The following is a 7,662-nucleotide window of genomic DNA, read 5'->3' on the forward strand; positions in this document are numbered from 1 at the left end:
TACATGTAGTCCTACCATACAAACTATAATCATTCACATAGCAACAAATAAATATCATTTAGTAAATGGACCATCCATTTTTTAGACCTTCCTCTCTATGGGCCCTATGTCACATTACTATACTATTGATCTACTGGACTAATAAAGCTTGACAGCTCATTGAAGAGTGATTCTCCACAGAGGCAGCTGGGGATGAGTCAGCAGAAGGTCCAGCAGAGATTCCAGGAGAGAGAGAAGGAGCTGAAGGAGCTCCAACAGGCTGTGGAGTCTTTCAAGGTGAGTATTGTTGACCAGAGGAGACACACCATTTCACCTGTCTCCTCCAGTCAGAGAGAGAGAGAGAGAGAGAGAGAGGTAGAGGGGCCCCTATCCAATCCCACTGACCCCACTGTTGGGAACAGGTTGTCACTGCTGAGGCAGTGCAGAAAGTAGAGGAGGATGGGACAAGGCTGAGGGATCCTGAGAGGATCCCTGTGAGTAGTAGATCTGTGACAGCACAGAGGGATGGGCCAACCAGTGATATATGCTTCAGTAAGGTTGGCTTCTTAGTGTTCATAGCAAATGGTTATTAACTGTACCGCAGAAATGGAATGTAAATCACAGAAAAAAATATGTTTTGGTGGCAGCTACAGAGAAGTATTTGGTCATACTAGATTTGACTTCAGAAGAGTTCCAGGGTGTGTTGAGTGGTGGTGTCCCGTCCTCCCAGGCCGTTGGCCTGGTGCAGGAGCAGATAGGGTCAAAGTAGTGGAATGGGGTAGTGGGTTTTAATGAGTGTAGGGTTAGTTGGCCTGGTGCAGGAGCAGATAGGGTCAAAGTAGTGGAATGGGGTAGTGGGTTTTAATGAGTGTAGGGTTAGTTGGCCTGGTGCAGGAGCAGATAGGGTCAAAGTAGTGGAATGGGGGTAGTGGGTTTTAATGAGTGTAGGGTTAGTTGGCCTGGTGCAGGAGCAGATAGGGTCAAAGTAGTGGAATGGGGTAGTGGGTTTTAATGAGTGTAGGGTTAGTTGGCCTGGTGCAGGAGCAGATAGGGTCAAAGTAGTGGAATGGGGGTAGTGGGTTTTAATGAGTGTAGGGTTAGTTGGCCTGGTGCAGGAGCAGATAGGGTCAAAGTAGTGGAATGGGGTAGTGGGTTTTAATGAGTGTAGGGTTAGTTGGCCTGGTGCAGGAGCAGATAGGGTCAAAGTAGTGGAATGGGGTAGTGGGTTTTAATGAGTGTAGGGTTAGTTGGCCTGGTGCAGGAGCAGATAGGGTCAAAGTAGTGGAATGGGGTAGTGGGTTTTAATGAGTGTAGGGTTAGTTGGCCTGGTGCAGGAGCAGATAGGGTCAAAGTAGTGGAATGGGGTAGTGGGTTTTAATGAGTGTAGGGTTAGTTGGCCTGGTGCAGGAGCAGATAGGGTCAAAGTAGTGGAATGGGGTAGTGGGTTTTAATGAGTGTAGGGTTAGTTGGTCTGGTGCAGGAGCAGATAGGGTCAAAGTAGTGGAATGGGGTAGTGGGTTTTAATGAGTGTAGGGTTAGTTGGAAGGGTTTTATTTAGTATTATCATAATTTCCCCTTTTCCCATTTTGTATCACAAAGTAAAATAGATTTATATTATAGTCCAGTTGGGGGCAGTAATACAACATATTGGATGCCAACCGCCGTTAAACTCCAAAGAAGAAGAAATTTTATATTATGTCTATGTACAGTGTTGTAACGATGTCTCTCTCTCTCATTCCATCACTTTCATGGTAGTTGGTTGTGTGGGTCTCTGGTTATGAATGGGATGCTGACAGACAATCGTTGATGGATATTTATAGAGCTCTGATCAGGACGACAATTGATTACGGGTGTATAGTTTATGGAACAGCAGCAAAGACTTAAGCTGGACAGAATCCAGTACATAGCTTTAAGGATATGTATTGGTGCATTTAAATCAACATCTGTATGTGTCTTACTAGTGGAGGCAGGTGAGATGCCTTTGGGTATACGGCGTAAGAAAATTGTCATTAGCTTATTGGGTTGCAAGGCTGTGAGGTTGAGCATCCCACTGCTACTGTTCTAGATGACTGTTGGGAATATACTAGTAGACAAGGCAGTGGTTTTGGTTGGACAGTTGTAGGTATCAATGTTATTATGGAGAAATGAGAGAATGGGTGTAGTAGTGAGATTCTGCTGGGTCCCAGCACATTCAGGTTTGTAGGGCTCTTTTTTATTTTCTCAGAAGTACTGAGTTAGGTAGGAGGATTTAGAAATGGTGTAAACCGTGATTGAACACACTCCAGCACAGTAGGAGGCGCCATGCTCCTTTAACGTTGGTTTGAGGACCTCCATTATACCATAGAAGAAGAAGAAGAAGGTAACGTGAGGTTTTGTGGTTCGTGAAGAATGCAGCTATTCTTTTGCCTATTTTCCAAATGTATTTTCTCATGGTGGGAGGGTTTGTTTACTGGTTTCCTCTGTTTATCGGTTAGAGTTGAGGGGGGAGTAGGGTAGTTTGATGTCCTCAACCGAGTGGAGAAGAAACGCTGTCTCTTCAGGTGCGTTGTGGAGAATGGTGTGGAGGAATTATTGATCCTGGTCGGTGAACAGGTGGGAACATATACACTCTGTATCCAGAATGGTGTGGAGGAATTATTGATCCTGGTCGGTGAACAGGTGGGAACATATACACTCTGTATCCAGAATGGTGTGGAGGAATTATTGATCCTGGTCGGTGAACAGGTGGGAGAGGAACATATACACTCTGTATCCAGAATGGTGTGGAGGAATTATTGATCCTGGTCGGTGAACAGGTGGGAGAGGAACATATACACTCTGTATCCAGAATGGTGTGGAGGAATTATTGATCCTGGTCGGTGAACAGGTGGGAACATATACACTCTGTATCCAGAATGGTGTGGAGGAATTATTGATCCTGGTCGGTGAACAGGGGGGAGAGGAACATATACACTCTGTATCCAGAATGGTGTGGAGGAATTATTGATCCTGGTCGGTGAACAGGTGGGAACATATACACTCTGTATCCAGAATGGTGTGGAGGAATTATTGATCCTGGTCGGTGAACAGGTGGGAGAGGAACATATACACTCTGTATCCAGAATGAACAAGGCGGTGGTTGTGGTAATGTAAAAGGTGAGTCTTGTTGTCCGGCTAGTTACCAGTATGATTTATGTGAGGGGGTGTGTTGGTGCTGATTTCGACAAGAGTAGTGGTGTCCAATCTGCCTCCGTTTATTACCACCGAACAGATCCGTAAAGAGTTGGTTCGTTTTGCTAAATGTGGAAGTGTTTTTCTGAACGAAATTCAAGGTTAAACAGGGGAGGGGTGGTACACAGGGTTTGTTAGCACAGAGGAGCCCAGTGATATAATATTATATATATATAATATTACTATATGTCCCAGCTGTTTGCTGTGGTTTTGAAGTAATTCTCTTCCAGCCCGCGTTAACCTTGTAGGTTTACCTCAGGTAACTTATTATTAACTATCCTTATAGGTTTACCTCAGGTAACTTATTATTAACTATCCTTGTAGGTTTACCTCAGGTAACTTATTATTAACTATCCTTGTAGGTTTACCTCAGGTAACTTATTATTAACTAACCTTGTAGGTTTACCTCAGCTAACTTATTATTAACTATCCTTGTAGGTTTACCTCAGGTAACTTATTATTAACTAACCTTGTAGGTTTACCTCAGGTAACTTATTATTAACTATCCTTGTAGGTTTACCTCAGGTAACTTATTATTAACTAACCTTGTAGGTTTACCTCAGGTAACTTATTATTAACTATCCTTGTAGGTTTACCTCAGGTAACTTATTATTAACTATCCTTGTAGGTTTACCTCAGGTAACTTATTATTAACTATCCTTGCAGGTTTACCTCAGGTAACTTATTATTAACTATCCTTGTAGGTTTACCTCAGGTAACTTATTATTAACTAACCTTGTAGGTTTACCTCAGGTAACTTATTATTAACTATCCTTGTAGGTTTACCTCAGGTAACTTATTATTAACTATCCTTGTAGGTTTACCTCGGGTAACTTATTATTAACTATCCTTGTAGGTTTACCTCAGGTAACTTATTATTAACTAACCTTGTAGGTTTACCTCAGGTAACTTATTATTAACTAACCTTGTAGGTTTACCTCAGGTAACTTATTATTAACTATCCTTGTAGGTTTACCTCAGGTAACTTATTATTAACTAACCTTGTAGGTTTACCTCAGGTAACTTATTATTAACTATCCTTGTAGGTTTACCTCGGGTAACTTATTATTAACTATCCTTGTAGGTTTACCTCAGGTAACTTATTATTAACTATCCTTGTAGGTTTACCTCAGGTAACTGATTATTAACTATCCTTGTAGGTTTACCTCAGGTAACTTATTATTAACTATCCTTGTAGGTTTACCTCAGGTAACTTATTATTAACTATCCTTGTAGGTTTACCTCAGGTAACTTATTATTAACTATCCTTGTAGGTTTACCTCAGGTAACTTATTATTAACTATCCTTGTAGGTTTACCTCAGGTAACTTATTATTAACTATCCTTGTAGGTTTACCTCAGGTAACTTATTATTAACTATCCTTGTAGGTTTACCTCAGGTAACTTATTATTAACTATCCTTGTAGGTTTACCTCAGGTAACTTATTATTAACTAACCTTGTAGGTTTACCTCAGGTAACTTATTATTAACTATCCTTGTAGGTTTACCTCAGGTAACTTATTATTAACTATCCTTGTAGGTTTACCTCAGGTAACTTATTATTAACTATCCTTGTAGGTTTACCTCAGGTAACTTATTATTAACTAACCTTGTAGGTTTACCTCAGGTAACTTATTATTAACTATCCTTGTAGGTTTACCTCAGGTAACTTATTATTAACTATCCTTGTAGGTTTACCTCAGGTAACTTATTAGTAACTATCCTTGTACGTTTACCTCAGGTAACTTATTATTAACTATCCTTGTAGGTTTACCTCAGGTAACTTATTATTAACTAACCTTGTAGGTTTACCTCAGGTAACTTATTATTAACTATCCTTGTAGGTTTACCTCAGGTAACTTATTAGTAACTATCCTTGTAGGTTTACCTCAGGTAACTTATTATTAACTATCCTTGTAGGTTTACCTCAGGTAACTTATTATTAACTATCCTTGTAGGTTTACCTCAGGTAACTTATTAGTAACTATCCTTGTAGGTTTACCTCAGGTAACTTATTATTAACTATCCTTGTAGGTTTACCTCAGGTAACTTATTATTAACTATCCTTGTAGGTTTACCTCAGGTAACTTATTATTAACTAGGTTACAGCTACTTGGTGAGGAAGCTCACTGTTCACCTGGTTATAGATTGTAGTTGCCTACAGGGATGGTTGGCGCAAAGCCTTCAAACGTTAAACATGTTCTGGTCATATTTAACTGTATATATTTATTTTTTTATATAAAAAAAGGTGTAAATTCTCAACAAATCGCATGTCCCTGTTCTCTTTTTCAAGATGTGGCCGATTTAAACAGTTAGAAGAAGAAAAAAAAAGAAATAACCTTTTTTTATTTGTTTCTAAATGGCTGCTGGGTAATATAATAATCGTTGTAATCTGTTGGTTCGTAGACATCAAATAGAGAGAATGCTGCGCAGGTTCACTGAGTTGTAAACCTAATGGATAGGTGGAGATCATTGATTTGTAGCTCTGACTCAGTTGCTACCTCAGATTATGAGCCTATCAAGTGTGGTGAATGAGGTATGTAGTTCCCACAGAAGACCACAGGGAGGAGCAAGAGAGATATAAACACATACAGTTTATCTCTTTAAATACCCTGAACCTAACAATCAATCAAATGTATTTATAAAGACCTTTTTACATCAGCAGATGTCACAAAGTGCTGTACAGAAACTCTAACCCTACGTATAACCTATTTTATCCTGAACCCTAATTCTAGGGTAGGGTAGCCTAGAACACGTTTAGAAACTATTATAGTAATAATATTATGTTAGTAAATACCATTATAATACTAAATAGGGTCTATTGTTATTTTTTTTAATATAACCTATGTATAGTACTTAGCATTTAACTGTTTTTATTTTATTATATTTATTATTTAGAGGAGTCTGTCTAAATAATGAAAAGTTAAGTTATTGCCAGACTTTTTAATGAAACCTTTATTTAACTAGGCAGGTCAGTTAAGAACAAATTCTATTTACAATGACGTCCTCCTGGGGACCAGTGGGTTAACTGCCTTGTTCAGCGGCAGAACAACAGATTTGTAACTTGTCAACTCTGAGGTCGTCCCATTGTTTCCGAAAGGGGAAAGTTTTTACCAATTGTTGGTAGTTAAAACGTAAACCAGTTATTATTATAATACATTTTTTTATGGCTTGGTCCTGAGAACAGGTTTTAGTGGTAAATTAAAAAGGGAGACATTTTTTGGTGCCATTTAGGGAAAACTGAATTGGGTTTGTGGCTGGATCAGCAGCTCTTCATCATGCGGCCGGAGAGACTCAATACAACAGGGGTCTCTGATTTCTATGCTGCAGTACTGAGGGCCTGGCAGCTGCTGAGACCCACACGAGGGGGGGGGGGGGGGTGTGGTGCCTGGGCCGTGGGTCTGGGAGGAACCACTGATCACTGGGTTTGGTGGACCTGGAGAGCAGGGTGGCAGCGTTCTGACTCAAAGCAGCACAGAGGCTACTGTACCGTACGGAGGTGGGCTTAGCGGGAGGGAAGGGGCATCAGAGGCAGGGGGTTGTGGGGGCTGAGAGCATGGCAGGGTATAGGTGGAGGGTGCTCTATCAGCTCCCAGTGCTGGAAAGGTCAGGGGTCATCCAGTGGAGGGTATTACGTGGAGCCCTGGACACCAGTAGCTGATTGGCTCGGGTTGACCTGGGAGTTGGGGAGGGGTTGTCCGTTTTCTACAATGACAGACTGTTCATCATGTTCTCTCTGTGTTGCCAGGGTAATGCCATTACTGTTTATTTTATTTCACCTTTATTTAACCAGGTGGCCAGTTGAGAACAAGTCCTTTATTTAACCAGGTAGGCCAGTTGAGAACAAGTCCTTTATTTAACCAGGTGGGCCAGTTGAGAACAAGTCCTTTATTTAACCAGGTGGGCCAGTTGAGAACAAGTCCTTTATTTAGCCAGGTAGGCTAGTTGAGAACAAGTCATTTATTTAGCCAGGTAGGCCAGTTGAGAACAAGTCCTTTATTTAACCAGGTAGGCCAGTTGAGAACAAGTCCTTTATTTAACCAGGTGGCCAGTTGAGAACAAGTTCTCATTTACAACTGCGACCTGGCCAAGATAAAGCAAAGCAGTGTGACACAACAACAACACAGAGTTACACATGGAATAAACAAACGTACAGTCAATAACACAATAGAAATCTATATACAGTTGTGCAAATGAGGTAAGATAAGGATAAATTAATAAAGGCCGTGGTGGCGAAATAATTACAATTTAGCAATTAAACACTGGAGTGATAGATGTGCAGAAGATGAATTTGCAAGAAGAGATACTATTAACTAACTGCTATCCCTCTGTCTCTCTCTCTCTCTCTCTCTCTCTGTCTCTCTCTCTCTCTCTCTCTCTCTGTCCGTCTCTTTTTCTGTCCCTCTCTCTCCCTGTCTCTCTCTCTCTCTCTGTCCCTCTCTGTCTCTCTCTCTCTCCCTCTCTCTCGTCTCT

The 7,662-nt window shown here is 40.8% G+C and overlaps 1 long non-coding RNA gene across 1 annotated transcript; it reads left to right on the top strand.

The window, feature by feature from the left end:
• The first annotated feature begins 2,981 nt into the window (after window positions 1-2,981).
• On the top strand, window positions 2,982-5,520 carry LOC115186705 (uncharacterized). Its single transcript, XR_003875845.1, has 2 exons — window positions 2,982-3,437; window positions 5,262-5,520. It is a non-coding gene; the product is annotated as an uncharacterized LOC115186705 (long non-coding RNA).
• Window positions 5,521-7,662: the final 2,142 nt, after the last annotated feature.

This window comes from Salmo trutta, unplaced genomic scaffold (assembly GCF_901001165.1).
Source record: "Salmo trutta unplaced genomic scaffold, fSalTru1.1, whole genome shotgun sequence".
Taxonomy (NCBI): Eukaryota; Metazoa; Chordata; class Actinopteri; order Salmoniformes; family Salmonidae; genus Salmo; species Salmo trutta.